We start from the raw sequence: 15,018 nt of genomic DNA, 5'->3' as shown, positions 1-15,018 counted from the left end.
GACGCTAGCTAATTCCTTTAGGTTGGAATCAATAGCTACCGCCACTCCGCTATTATGTGAGCTTCCAGTATACGGAGCCGCGTCCGTGTATACCACTGTGGATTTTGTAGCTAGATTTTGTTGTACATACTTCGCCCGGGCTGCTCTACGGGCCGCATGCAAGCTGGATTCCATGTTCCGGGGAAGGGAGCTAACCTTTAGCGTCTGGCGAATTGCGTCCGGTATGCTCGCAGTACGATGCTCGATTTCCGCAGTTCCGCCTAGCCTCAGTCACCTCTGCACATATATATCTATACTACAGTTCGATGCGAAGCTGCATGCGTGGCGTGTTTAATTAATAGCAGAAGCAGAGTTATCACAGCGTGACTCCACATCTGTCTGCAAATTCAAGGATATTATATTCGCATAGCGAGCTACGCAGATTTCACGCGGCAATTTTTCTAAAAGCGTCAGCCAAGGAGCGGTCTGTTTTCTTGCCCGCGCGGAGTGGCTGTTGCTGTTTCCCCATATGAAGCTAACCACACCGTTGTACAGACAGCCTTAAAGGCGGAGGAGGAGGTCACACGCTGGGGCGGACGCCGTCGTCTTTGACTCTTTGTGGGGATATGCGTTGCGACCGACCGTCCCCGAAGCCGTTCGAAAATTGGTTAACTGGCTGCAGAGGGGCGAGTCGGAAGTTCGAGTCCCAGCCGCCAAACGAAAGTCGTTCATTAGACGGTCCCCCGGCGGTTCGCTGGCGAGGTAGCGGTAGTTTATGGCTCTGGACGGCGCACCGCGTGACAGACCGGATGTCTCTGGAACGGGTGACGAAGGCTGAGAAAGCGGACGGAGCGTTGCGTTTTGTACCGACTGTGTTTGTTTTTGTTGTGTTTCTGCTGCCGTTTTTCTGTGTTTGTGTATGAAGCGAAAATGCATCGCGTCTTTCTGGAATCCACGCGGTGCTCGAAAGTTGACATTCTCGTGGGCACCGGCGTTCTATCAGTTCTTCACTTCTCCGGTTGGTAACCAAAAGGATACCCAAAATACTGGGCAAACGTATTTCAGGGGGGGTTTGGCGCCAGGTGGAAGAGGAACGGCGGCCGTCCTAGGTGCTGCTCGGGAGCTCTGCCAGGAAGATGTCGCGTACTATGACTGACTGCTTTGCTGTTTGATATATATATATATATATATATATATATATATATATATATATATATATATATATATATATATATATATATATATATATATATATATATATATCAGTTCATTCGATTTAACTAATGTTCGGTCTCATATTTAATAAATAAGGTCAACTAATGGCGTCCATCGGCCCCCTTCCTCGACCCGGCGGAGCCGCCGTGCCGTCACGGACGAACGTTTCGTTACAATGGCATTTACTAAAAGCACTAGTTTAGGCTTGTTGGCTCGTAAATCATGAATTCAGATGAGTGCGCGAAACCTAGATGAGTCTCCAGAGCTGGCAACGTGGGCAAACTTTCACATCTCGTACGTTTCGGCACAATTTCAAGTTAGGCACTCTAAGCACCTTCTGAGTTTTATTCGAAAATTTTCGAGAAGAAGGTCTGTGTCACCTGTTCTTATTTTCATTATTGAAAACCAACAAGAAACACTAAGGTCTATGAGTGTTGACGCAAGTCGAAACTTTTCCACGCATGTAGATTTGGCGGAGAGAACAACCGCTTGATCACGTGCTGCTCCTATAACGACGGCGCTTTCTTCCTCTCATACTAAGGGGTCGTTATCTCTGCAAAGCGCGCCACCTTAATTCGTCTTCCGCCGCGGCAGCTGCCTTGAATAGCGTGTCGGGATTCCTCGTATTTTTGTGAAGTATCAATTTTTATAGTCTTTTTTTACTTTGTATTCTGCCTAGGCAGCAAACCACAAGAGGCTGTATTTGCTGACGTGCCCCGGCTTTGTCCACAGCCTGGTGTTCGAAAGGTTGGTTGTCTCAAAACAGCTGAAAAGTTTTCATTTCTGTTAAAAAAGACTTGTCTCTCAAAGCCGTTTTGCCTTACCCACGAAATCACGGCCTTAGTGAAGAAAAGCTTCGGTGCGAATTTCTCACTGCTTTCCGAGCTTTAAAGACTACATGTGCACATAGTGTAGTGTGTTTCATTCTTCGGAATTAGGGGCGGGCAATTAGTGTACACATAAGTCACCACATGCAGTATTCCCCTGGGAACCTATAAAATTGAGGTTTTATCTGATGCTTTATCTTCAACAGTCCAGTTATGGTTGTTACCTAGAGTAGGGCAGAAGCCAGCAGAAGCAAAGGTAGCTTGTCTGCTCTTTTACGCGATATCAATTAAGCTCTTGATTGAGGCTGACTCACCGTTGTAATGCAAGCCATGCAGCAAATATTATATGCCTTTACCATAAAAAGCACTTATATATGCTCACCACCAACGACCAAGAATCTGGTCCGTATGATCTTGTTTGTTTATGCCCCTTTGGCAACACTGACGAGCATGCTTCCTCGTGCGGATACATGAAACTAAGTCCGATATAGGGGCTGAAATGCAACGCTTCGAAATTTCACCGCCTCCGATTAGGACCAAAATCGATGTCTAACAACCGTAACTGATTGCGCTCCACACAGTGGTAGCCATCACGTTTGGGCATTGCCCAATCGAACATTTGGCCCAGGCCATTGCCAAATTAGGCCCCTGCATTCGTACTCTAATTACCGTTTAACAGAGATAATCCCTGCTAACTTTCTGCTACACCTCATATAATCTATGATTCTAATTTTAAGTAGCAGTCATTGTTTGGCTAGTGAAACTGCTGTGAGAAGGGACCTCTTTATGGCCTAAATAGCTCTTGAAGTCAAATTACACAGAACATTCCATTTGTACTAATGCCTTGCGCATCATTGCGAGAAAGAAAATATATTATTCTTCAATCAGGGATTTTTGTTCGGGCGCTTGTTAAAACGCATCTTCAGGTACTCAAATCGCTTCCCAAAAATTGTCTAAATTTGTTATACTCACATGTTAGGTATTACGATGCGTAATAAGTCCTTTAATACAAAAACATTAACTAAAGGAAGGCAGTCGTGATTTCTTTTGAATTATTGCTTGCATGCCATTATGTACAGTCTTGGTCAAAACTTCTAAAGCCAAGGATTTTCGTCTCAGCCGTAAAATGAAGCAGTGACAGCATCATTAAAGGCCGAAGGGCCTTCAGAATGCTAGGAAATGGGTTCTTGTGACAGCAAGAAACTATACCAAAGCATTTCCTGGCCCTATAGTTTTTAACGGTTTCATGGCGGCTTCATTTTGCAGCTGAGACGAAAATATTTTGGCTTTAAGACTTTTGACCAATACTATACACGAACACCAACACAGCATCCATCAAAATATGAAAGAATAAAAACAAGGAGACAAAGGAATAGTCGACGATGGTAGCGGTCATCAAAGTCACCTTCCATTGTAGATGGCTGATCATGGGTCGAAGATCATCCGCCATCTGACATGTCAGAACTTCCTCTAGACACAGAAGAACAACTTGCCGTTGCACGCACTGCAGCAGGTAAGCAGTGGTGACATTTGTCACACCTTTTATTGCGAAAGCATACTACTCGCACTTTCAAGTCTTCGCGTGACCCGGCCGCAGTTACGTATTACCCACGTGACGCTGTGACGTCACATCCCACGTGACACACGGGCTGGCAGGAGCTGCCAACTTGGGCCTCTAATTTCACATGGGACGGTTATGCCAGAATCAGCCTGCTAGGACCCTGGCATTCACGTTACCCCTATGGGCCACTAAGGCACGTTCATATGGGTCGGTTAAAGCGGGGCTTTATATGTGGGCTGAGGAAGAAGAAAAAGAGAAGAAGAACGCTCGGTCACCCGTAGCTAATACTTTCGCTCAATATTTGGTTCAGCAGCGTTGAACCCTTGTAATGTTTTTCAAATCGCAATGCATGCACCCTACTGAGAATTTGTAGAGCACTGAGAATTGGCACAGTCTTTGTTTTGGTATTTGTAATGATGTTGCTTGCACAGAGCATTAACTTTAACCATTATCATAAGAGTTGTGAATTGGTTGTGAAATATTGTTTTTATTTATTTATAAGATGCCTTTAGCTGGCCAAGCATTTATTGTATTCGTACTCGCATGTTACTAGTTCATTATTATGAAATAATAATGAACTAGATACTGGGAGAAATGTATGACATATATACAATTCAAGTCACCATTTTCTCAAGACTAGCACATGGAATTCCCTCGAGCGCAGCTCCGCATCAAAGCGTGAATTAAGTCCGTGAGCCACCAAAAGGCAGCAAGGTCAGAAAACACATCTGTGTGGCATGCAGATTTACCACCAGGCATTTTTATGCTTTACGGCTACATGTCCGGGAGGTGCACATGAACAAGGTCGCTTTGGTATGCACAAAGTGCAGGAAGAAGTTTCTATACATGCCACAATACAAATCGCATACTGACAGTAAATTCACTATCTAAAAGCAATGATTACTGCTTTATAAGTAGTCGTGAAAAGGAATCTAATGTCCCCATGGCTCGACAGGCGTCCTCAGTTGCTGCAACTGAAAAAAAGCAATACTTTGTTAAGTGCTGCGTCATACTATGGAGACTGTGATGTGGAAAGTTCTGCGGGGTATTCTCACAAAACTCTCATGCCTGGCAAGGCAGCTCGTGTCACAATAGCGCTGTGCAATAGGTGGAGTCGATGCGCTTGTTGCGGCAGTAGCAGATATTTTAGCAACTGCTAGAACACCCATCGATGTGTCTGCTTTTGAAAATGACCGAGCAAGAAGTCCTTGTACACCTCTCAGGGAATTTATGTTCCTGAAGAGGAAGTAAAGCTTGAACATGATGAATGAGCATAGTTTGTGCCACTGAAGGGATTGATTGATAATTTGCTACATCATCCAACCTTTGCCTGCCTCTTGCAGTCTGCACTGTACACATCAAGCAATGGGTTGCTTAAAGAATTCACTGACAATACACGATTTCAAATGCACCCAGTTGCAAGGTCTCAAAATAAAAACAGTATTGTAATGCTTCTGTACTGAGATGATATTGAATTGGCCAATCCACTATACATGAAAAGAGCGCTGAGGCAAGCTAACTGTGTTTTATGTTTCTTTTGTGGACCTACCACCATCAGACAGGTCCAACGTAGCCAACGTATTCTTGCTTGTAGTAGAGAAAGCAAATGCTCTTAAATCATTAGAAGTGGAACGTGTGCTCCTTCAAGACTTCATTTCCACCTTAAATGAACTTTACAGTGGCTGCATTCTGAAAACTGTCTTTGGTGAACAAGTGTTTTATGGTTGTTTTTTACTTGCCTACAATGGAGATTCACTGGCATTCTACAATGTAGCAGGCTTTAAGGAAAGCTTCAGCAATAATGTACGCTTAGCATGCCGGACTTGCAAAGTTCCCACAGTTGAGTATCAAAACTTGCACTATGAAATCCAATGCCCACTACGTACACAGCGAAAATATGAGCAGGACCTATTCACACTTAATGCAGGAACTTCAAAAAAGGACCGTGCTGAACTGTCGGCACAATGCGGCATTAAGTCCAACTCGGTTCTTACTGAAATGGCTAATTTCTTTATACTCACAGACTTGCTATATGACCCCATGCACAGTTCGCGAGAGTCGATCATTCCTCTGGAGTTGTCACTGTTTAGTAAGTTTATTGTAAGGGAGGAAGCATGGATGAGTTTAAGCCAACTTAACACTGCCCTGTCTCAGTTCTGCTTTCATAGACAAGTGAGTAAGAGTGATTACCCTCCAAGATTTTAGTCTGACTTTAGCTTTTTTTGTGCGGCAAGCTCTATTTTGATACTACGTCTGCATTTTCTCTTTTTATTGATGAATGTATGCCTGAAGAGGCTGTGCAAGAGCCCCTTTGTGAATGTTTTAGGCTCCTGTGCATCATCACACAGCTGTTAATTTATCCTGTTATTTCCCCAGACGCACTTGGGGACATTGAGTGCATGGTAGCCCACCATATTGAACTTTTTGTGCAGCTGTATGGTTCCAACTTATTTCAACCTAAGTTGCATATGCTGGTGCGTATGGTGTCTCAAATACGGCGCTTCGGTCTTTCCAATCCTCACCGGACAATGAGGTTTGAAAGTAAAAATGCTCTTCCGAAGTCGAAAAAATTCTGGAATTTCAATAATATTCCATTATCTGTAGCCAATTACTTTAAGATGAAAATGTCCAGTGACCTGTGGATAGGACCAGGGCAGCCTAATATGAGCTATGCACAGAGAAGCGCTAAATCAGATGTAGGTGCACCAGTGTGCCTATCATCTGCTTTTTTTGCCTTGTGGACTGCATCCCTCTGCTGTTGGCTTAACAGCTATATGCGTTCAGCCTTTGTCTCTGGTGTCAGGATCTTAACTTCTGATGTGTGCTTGTGTTTGAACAAAATGGCCTTCGAATGTTTAGTACAGTAGAAACAATTGTACTTTGGGAAGGAAAAATTTTCGTCACTCATCTGATTTTGGCCAAAGGTAGTTATTCACAATGAGTGAATGCATTTGTACTTATGAAGACACCGCATAATGTCATCAAACCTGAACTCCTTTTGTATTCCTGGCCATTGTATACTTATGCAAGAGATGACTGTTTGTATGCTATTACAAAATGTCTTCATGAGTCATACTTGTTGTAACGCTGGTGGCTTTCGAATGTTTTATTCCTGATGTTGCTTACTGAAAGCAAAAAAAGATCTTGTGTGTGGTATTGCAGATTTTCATTGAATAAATACTAGTTTGTTTCCTTTTAGGAATTCTGAGACTCGCTCCATGCAAATATGCCAGAATTCTCCGAGTGTGTTCAACCAATCCTGCAAGGGATAGCTCTTTCGGACAGGTCAGAAAAAAAGCCGTCACGGCAGCTTTGGGTAAAAATGGCCCTGTTCCTGGAGTAAGTTTTGCTTGTTCTTCGCTGAATGTAGTGCACCTTGCTGATATACCGAGTGATCAGCGAACACTTTCAATATATCCTTGAAAAACATTTGGAACACAAAAAAAATATTGAAGCATAAGAGCAATTGACAAATAGACATGTTGAAGGCAATTGCAATAAAGGATTAATTTGTTACTTCAACGACTAGGTTTCTGAGAAACCTATCAAGCTTTGTACTGTAGTTGCATGGCTGTATTGGGGTAAATGATAAGAAGTAATTTTTATTTAATAAAAAAGCTAATTTCCGGTACGAACTCTCAGTCTTGGCGAGTATAATTGTCAAAACATTCGTCTGGTCACATAGGAAATAATTAGCCTACATTGGAGAGGTCAGTGGCGGTGTCACATCAGTTTTCGAAGCAACATATAACCCTTATTTAATGAGCAATAAGCTTGGTGAGAACGTGATCCGCCATTATTGCTGTTACAATAACAATGGCATTCAGCCAAGCAATATTTGCTATTTTGTCATGTCATGTGCATTATTCCGCTTCGCTAGTAGTGCAATGAATACGACACTCATAGCTATCTACGTGAATGTCATTTTTGTGCGAACCAGCAAAAGATGGTGCATGATATAATCCAAGTGAGATGAAGTTTAGTGCTGTAGTCACTGCAGTCAGGCATCAACAGACCCGCATTTCCATCTCTTTTTCTGTACATTTATCGCACTCAATTTCGGTTTTGTGCTGAAAAAAGCTCTGAGTTACTTTGAGATAGTGTATTAACGATTAGTTTTTTTTTCACCTTGTCTATTAGTACAAACTCTTCATTGGCACCAACCACCACATTTGGTTACTTTATTAGTTGACTAACAAATTTGAAGTAACTGGCAACAAATATGATTTAAACAATGGCTACAGTATGTTGTACTTACCGTGGCTCAGAATTTGTTCCTGAAATATTTTTTGTATTATGACTGATATTTTTAGCAATTTTCCAAAGTAGCTGATGAAAAGTTTCCTTCATTATAAGGGGACCGCATGACTTAATTTAGGGTTTAAAAATGCACTACTGCTCTGTAAGACGTCACAAATTAGGACATATGGTAGAAAATTTGCAGATCAAGTGAGCGATTTTGAATCCACAACTGGTTTCCAAAATGCTGAGTTAAGCAAGTCACAATGCACTGGAAAGGCAGTCATGCAATCTTACTTTTTCACTTTTTGCGGTCCCTCTATTCAATGCTGAAAAAGCTAATCCATGTGATCAGCAGTTATATTTTACCCTCAGCTTAAATCTTTGTTTATGTAAGTGGCCTATACAGATATTGCATAACTGCAACATTGGCTTTTCCCTATGGCAAAGTCTAGAAAGGAGCGTCTAGGTGCTTATAACAGCCACATTATTTTCGTTCTAGTGAGCATAATCTTATAGTACTGGGAACCAAGGTGAAAGGCGCTCAATATGCAAAGTCCTTGGTGATGCACCTGCCTCAAAATATCCACTTCTATTATGGGATGAGCAAAAACCTGACAGCCAAATTTTGGATACAAGGACTCGTGCTTATGTAAGCATACTTTGGCGTAGCATGATTTGTAAATCAAGGTGATGCTGCTTCTGGATGAGATTCCCTGTTCATACTGTCATTTAATGCAGTACTAATATGTATTCACAATTTAGGTCTGCCTCATAAGTTGTGGATGTCAAAGGGGGTGATGTCTTTATTTCCAATTGACAGATGTGAGACTGTCTGCTATGGTCTATTTTTACTTACGTATATTTTTACTCCTGTGTTCAACACAGAGTTAATGAGATTAGTCCCAACATTTTTGAAAGCTCGTTAATTCGAACCACGATATTTCGAATTTTTTGATAATACGGAATACACTACTTGGTCCCGCCAAGCTCTATAGAGATATGTGTATAGAAAAGCCCGTTAATTCGAAAGCGAGTGTTCCGATAAGGACAATTGGAACTACGCGCCGCTGCGTCTGGGTGGCTTAAGTGGCACACAGCGCATGGCCAAAAAAAAAAAAAAAAAAAAAAAAAAAAAGCTCCTCCACAGAGTAAAAGGCTGCGCATTTCCTGCATGAGGAGAGAAGATGGAACCAGATTGGATTGGATTGGAAAACATTTATTGTCAGCAATGAACGATTTGTGGGCGCTACACTTAGATGGCCTCAAGACCGTTGCTCTCGGCGACCTTTTGAGCCCACTCAGTAGCCCGAACTTGCGTTAACGGGTCTGAGCTGGCCAGTATAGCCTCCCACCGCTCAAAAGAAGGGACTGGTAGTAGGTCCGTTGGTGGCGGCGCTTTTTTGCAGCTCCATAATATGTGATCATATCCTGTTATTTCGCCGCAGTGTTTACAACTTGGATTGTATTAAGCTGGGTACATGTGCGCTAATTTAGAAGGGCTGAAGAAGGCACGCGTCTGGAGCCGACGCCAGATTACTTCTTGCTTTTTGTCTAGTTTCTTGTCTTGTGGAGGATATATCCGCCTTTCTAGTTTAAAGTGATTAGTGTAGTCACGGAATGAGATTAGTGCATCTCTCGAGAAATTGGGGGAATCAACCTGGCTCACTGCTCGGCTGACATAACCTCGAGCTATACTGTGAGCCAACTCGTTTCCTTTGTTCCCCGAGTGTGCCGGCACCCATATTAATTCCACCTCTTTTTGGTTCCAGTCTTTATATCTTAAAATTCGCTCTGTCTCTTTAGAGATCATACCCCTCGCAAAATTGTTTATAGCAGATTTGGAGTCGCTAAATATGGTAACCGCTTTGGTGCTGACCATCGCCATGGCGACAGCCGCCTCCTCCGCTGTCCCTGAGTAGTTGGTTTTTATTGAACTTGCCATTAATGTTTTACCCTAGTCGTTCACGCCCACGATAGCAAAAGAGTTGCCTCCTTTGTAATCCGCCGCGTCTACATAAACAGTGTATTTAGAGCCTTCTAACTTGGCCTCAAGAGCCTTTCCTCTTGCTTTTCTCCTACTTTCATGAAAAGCAGGGTGCATGTTTTTTGGTAGCGGTTTAATAGTAAGTGCGTTCCTTACTTTAGTCGGCAGTTTTACTTGTGCATTTCTTTCCGGGGTCCTATCAGTCCTAATTTACCCAGGAGTTTCCATCCTGTGGATGTGGTGGCGAGCCTCTTTAGCTGTGTTATTATATGTGCCTCGCATAGTTCCATGGTGTTACTGTAGACCCCCAGTTTAAGAAGTCTTTCCGTAGGGGGCATGCAGTGAGGTAGCCCCAGTGCTGCTTTATATGCCTGCCTTATGATCGTTTCAATTTTGTTCTTTTCAGCCACCCCTAGCTTGAGGTAGGGGATGGTGTATACTAATCTGCTTATCACAAAAGCCTGAACAATTCGGCACAAATCTTTCTCTTTGACCCCGCGTCTTTAGTTGGCTATTCGCCTTATCAACCTGGTTGTCATGTTAATTGTTGACTTAAGTCGATTTATTATTTCTGTGTTCTTTCCATTGTCTTGTATTATCAGTCCCAAGACCCTGATTTTGTCCACTCTGGTTATCGGTGTGCCATTTAATTCCACCAAAATGTCTTCAGCGTTGATACTGCGTTTTTTTTTTTTTTTTGTCCCTCGGATTACCAGAAGTTCCGATTTCCTTGGTGAGCATTTCAGCCATGCCCATTCTGCATATTCTTCAACAATGTCGATCGACTGTTGAAGATTTTGTTGTATTTCCCCATCGTTGCCTGTGCATGTCCGTAACGTGACATCATCAGCATATAGCGTATGTTTCACCCCTTTCACGGTTTTCAGTAATGGTGGGAGGTTCTTTAACGCTAGGTTGAAGAAGAAAGGGGAAAGAACTGGGCCCAGTGGGGTGCCCTTGTCTCCTAGCCTAATTGTTTCAGACCTGATGTCTCCAAGGCTTATTTCTGCTGTTCGGTTAGAAAATCCCTAACGTAATCGTAAATCCTCTTGCCAGGGGCAATTTCCTCCGGATTATTTAATATGGTTTCGTGTTTGACATTATCAAACATGAATAACAGAATAAACAGAAAGCCTTTGATAATGGAACCAGATAAAACCATGGAAGAGTGGGTAAAGTGTAAATGGCGCCATTACTAGCACGGCGGCCGGCTGCTCCGGAGGGTAAAAAGGCCCCAATATAGTCCGACGTTTTCGACGCGACTGGCAGAGCCGGCAACGTCGGCCATGGTACCATATATATATATATATATATATATATATATATATATATATATATATATATATATATATATATATATATATATATATATATATATATATATATATATATATATATATATATATGTGTGTGTGTGTTACTCTATGACGGTACGTCGGCTACGATGGGCGCGTCAAAACACTGCCGCCTCTACAGTCTGGCGCGGCTGGCGCGCACGGTGCCACAAGACGCCCTCGAGGGCTGGTACATTTTCGTGTGCATTTTCGAGCAGACGACAGGGCACCTGCAAGGAGGGACAGGCTGCCTACCGAGGCACTAATTACTGTTGTGATGAAGGCAATGATGCGATGTGTTTACTGCGAATGTTCAAATGGCACAAAGCATTTACAGCCAGCCGTGGAGACGTCCAGCCCAGCAACGGCCTGAGCCCGACGGCTACGGACGGAACGACGATTGTGTACGTGCGTTTTACTGAAAAGTAATTATAAGTTAAGTATATGTACGATTACAGAAGAGTTAGAGATTACATAGTAATGAGGATCACTTTCTCGGTCGGACGCAGTTCCTGTCGAATTCCATCAATTTCGCGAATTCCCTGGTGGCTGAGCCGCTGACGTTCCGTGGGGCCTAATCGAGTACGGCCTTCGATTCCGACGTGTACCGGTCACAACTCTATGCGAAGCCACTTCCGAAGTTTCTGGTATTCTCCCACTGAATGTACTGCAGATAAGTGAAACACCACCATCGTTACACCTCCTAGAGCACTGCATTAAAACGGGTATGGCACACGCACTGCAGCGAAGAACTCACAACTGTGCCCGGCCGTACTGCTGATAGATTCCATCCCAGGCATTTTTTTTTTTTTTTCCTCTGAACGTCTCTGAAGTTAATCCGCTTGGTATTACGGACGCAGGGCTGCCCTCAAATGCCTTCTAGCAGGTTTTCCGCAACAGTGTCTGAAACGCGCGGGCGGTCGCTGTCTACATAGCAAGCCGCCATCTTCACTGCACGTGAGGAATACTGGGATGCGTGGCTGACACGGCGGACGCGGTCGGCGAGAAATAGGCGAGATTCCATTTGCGCGTCGGCGACGTCAGGCCGCATCGGCTCGCGGTCGCTACGTCCATCACGCCGTGACGTTGGATTATAGACCTCGGTTTTTTGCCGACGTAACGTCGCGGAGGCCGACGTGCACGCGCGCTTGCGTTACGTCGGACTATATTGGGGCCTTAAGGCTTGGCGGCCGCGGTGGTGCACCTGCCTACCCTCTCTTCCGCGCAACCTCCGAAACTCGCAATACTCGTTACTTCCAGCACTCATTCGGAAATACGGATAAGTACTGTCCGCGCGGTCCCAGCCAACGCCCATGAAAGGCTATGACTTCCGACGGGCGCTACAAATTACTTGCCATTTCTCTTTTTTTTTTTTTTTTTTTTTTGCGAGCGTCGTTCCTCCTTTCACGCATTTGTCGCCAACGGAAGCACGCGGTCAGCCGCGATTGTGACGCCAGATTTTAGCATCGTTCGTTCGCTGCAAAAGGCGTTTGCTGCTGTCGCGCGTTCCAATGATGAAGTGATAGTAGACCGCGTCCGCCAGTATCACCCATGGCACGATAAGGCGAGCGTACTGAAAACGAGGCTTGCACAACCGGACGAGCGCTTCCCTCCTTGCTAGAGTTAACGTCGAAAGGTAAACACACCGTGATGTTATCGCTGCGCAGCATCTTAGCGCACTGCCATGAAATGCGCTGTGGACCGTGACGGTGCGAAACGAAGGGAAGCGTTGACTGACGCTTTTTTTTTTTTTTCGAATTCTTAGGCAAACATCAGATTTCGGTAGGGTCATTATGGAAATGGGTTCGTTACGCGAGCAAATACAGTACATATACCGAAATACCAATATTGTTCTTTCCAGTTTTTTCGAGGCCATTCGATAATGCGAACATCGGATAATTTTTTTCCTCGGTTCCGTGAAGTTCGACTTAACGAACTTTTACTGTGTTGTCAACCAGTAAGTACCATATAAAAATTTTCTTTCATTAGGCAAGCAACATCAATGATCTGTATTGATATGTATTGGCTACTTGCAAGTTTATTCAGGTGTTTGAAATACATGACTATCAAGGCTGCCCACACAAACACAGTTAGAAAAAATGCGTACTATTTATAATTTACCATAAGGAGGCTGTCAGAAGCCCGAAAGGTGCAGAAGCACAGGAGGATGAAAAATGCAGCACTAGTGACTGATTCTATGCCTGCTCCAGTGGTCACAAATAAGAATGCTGTTGCCGCGCTAGAGGTTAGCTCTAATACACAATTCTGATGCCATAAAATTGGGAACATATACCTCATATGTGCTTCTTATTGTGACGTGTTTCAGGCCTTGAGATCTGTTGACCTGACAGCAGTGGCACTCGACGTAGAATGAATACGAGTCCTACTTAAAATAACGTACGAGGACCGTTGCAAACGCCATGATGATCCCTGCCCCAGTATTCTTAAGTAGAAAAAATTGTAAGTGAATATTGCAAGAATATAATCACAGATCATTGCCATATAGCCTGCTGCAGTAAGTACCAGGCAGCTGATTACAAATTACGATTTGTGAAGAAATGAGGCCTAGTGATGTGTTAAAATATTATTGAATTTATTACAACCCCAATTTGATTGCACTCAGATTTAGTTGCGTTAGGAAAAACATTTATTTCTTTTAATAATTCATTCATCTCACAGGTTATTTGGCATCCTGGCTTTTCATGATGAACAGCTCATTTTTTATTATGATCAAATCCTCTTAAAAAATCTCGTGTCCTTTGTGTACAATGTTTCACTCTGGTCGCCGTGGCCAGGGACCTAAAATCTTAGTTTCACTCAATGGGCGTCCATCTAAATGCTACAGCGAACGGCACAGACACTTCCTTTCCTCACTGTATATCGGGCAGCCTCCCAGGCACTGCTCCGTTTTATGAGAAGCACAGGCCTAATCGAAAGACTATGAGTTTGCAATGACATGACTATAACGTGATGTGATGTGGCGTGTCTGTTATGTGACTGTATTAACTTCAACTATCCTTCTCTCACAACTTTTATATCCACTCATCCCCTTCCCCCAGTGCAGGGTAGCAAACCGGTTGCTTTTACTGGTTAACCTCCCTGCCTTTCCTCCTCATCTTCCTCTTTCTTCCTTCCTCTTTCACTCTGGTGAGAATATCAGCCATGGTTTAAGTATGAATTGTTGTTTACTGGCTCTAATTTAACATTCCACAGATCCCACTGCCTGAAGAATTGCAAGTCACTGCACCTCACGTGTATACCTGTGCTGAATACACCTGCGTTTATAATGGAAGTACTAAAGAAGTGTTCTCGATCAGCGACGGCAGCCTACAGCGTGCCCTCATCATCTGCTTGGTGACGTATTATATAAAGAACCTCTACTATCCGCCGGCGTTTTCCGCTATACTCATCCTGCTGCAGCAGATTGTCCTGCCAGACACTATATTGCCGCGTAGACTATTGACAATCCAACATAAGAGCCTGTTCATGCTCTTGAAAAAGAATAATGTGTTGTAATTTTCTAGAAAGAAATTCTTTCAATTGTTCATTTTGTAGCGTGTGCAACATTAGCCGCTAGGCGGCTGCTCATCGAGAGTCTCGTGCGCGGACTCGAAGAAGTGGCCCCGTGGCGTTCGAGAAGAAGCTGAAGTCTGTTGCTGTCACTCAGTGCTCTCTGGACCTGCTCTTCGGTGCTTACTAGGTCAACCCCCTATTAAAACCAACCTTCTGGTTACGGGCCTGAACGGCTACGTGACATTGGTGGAGGTGAGGCCTTGAATTACATGTCTCGGGCCTCTCGCAGCCGCTCATCGAGTCCCAACCGGCTTCCGCTCGTGTCGACACCCGTTCATCGCTGCAGCCGTCGCCTCCGAGGTC

At 43.8% G+C, this 15,018-nt stretch overlaps 2 pseudogenes; both read left to right on the top strand.

Annotated features, from left to right (window-relative positions):
- The first annotated feature begins 4,988 nt into the window (after positions 1 to 4,988).
- LOC146171722 (uncharacterized) lies at positions 4,989 to 6,667 on the top strand (annotated as a pseudogene).
- A 30-nt stretch (positions 6,668 to 6,697) lies between these two features.
- On the top strand, positions 6,698 to 13,594 carry LOC146171721 (uncharacterized; annotated as a pseudogene).
- Positions 13,595 to 15,018: the final 1,424 nt, after the last annotated feature.

The sequence above is a fragment of the Amblyomma maculatum genome, unplaced genomic scaffold, assembly GCF_055883805.1.
Source record: "Amblyomma maculatum isolate TAMU_Amacu unplaced genomic scaffold, ASM5588380v1 scaffold_18, whole genome shotgun sequence".
Classification (NCBI taxonomy): domain Eukaryota; kingdom Metazoa; phylum Arthropoda; class Arachnida; order Ixodida; family Ixodidae; genus Amblyomma; species Amblyomma maculatum.
Note: the sequence above shows the minus strand (reverse complement) of the source record. Positions and strands in the feature narration are given on the sequence as shown.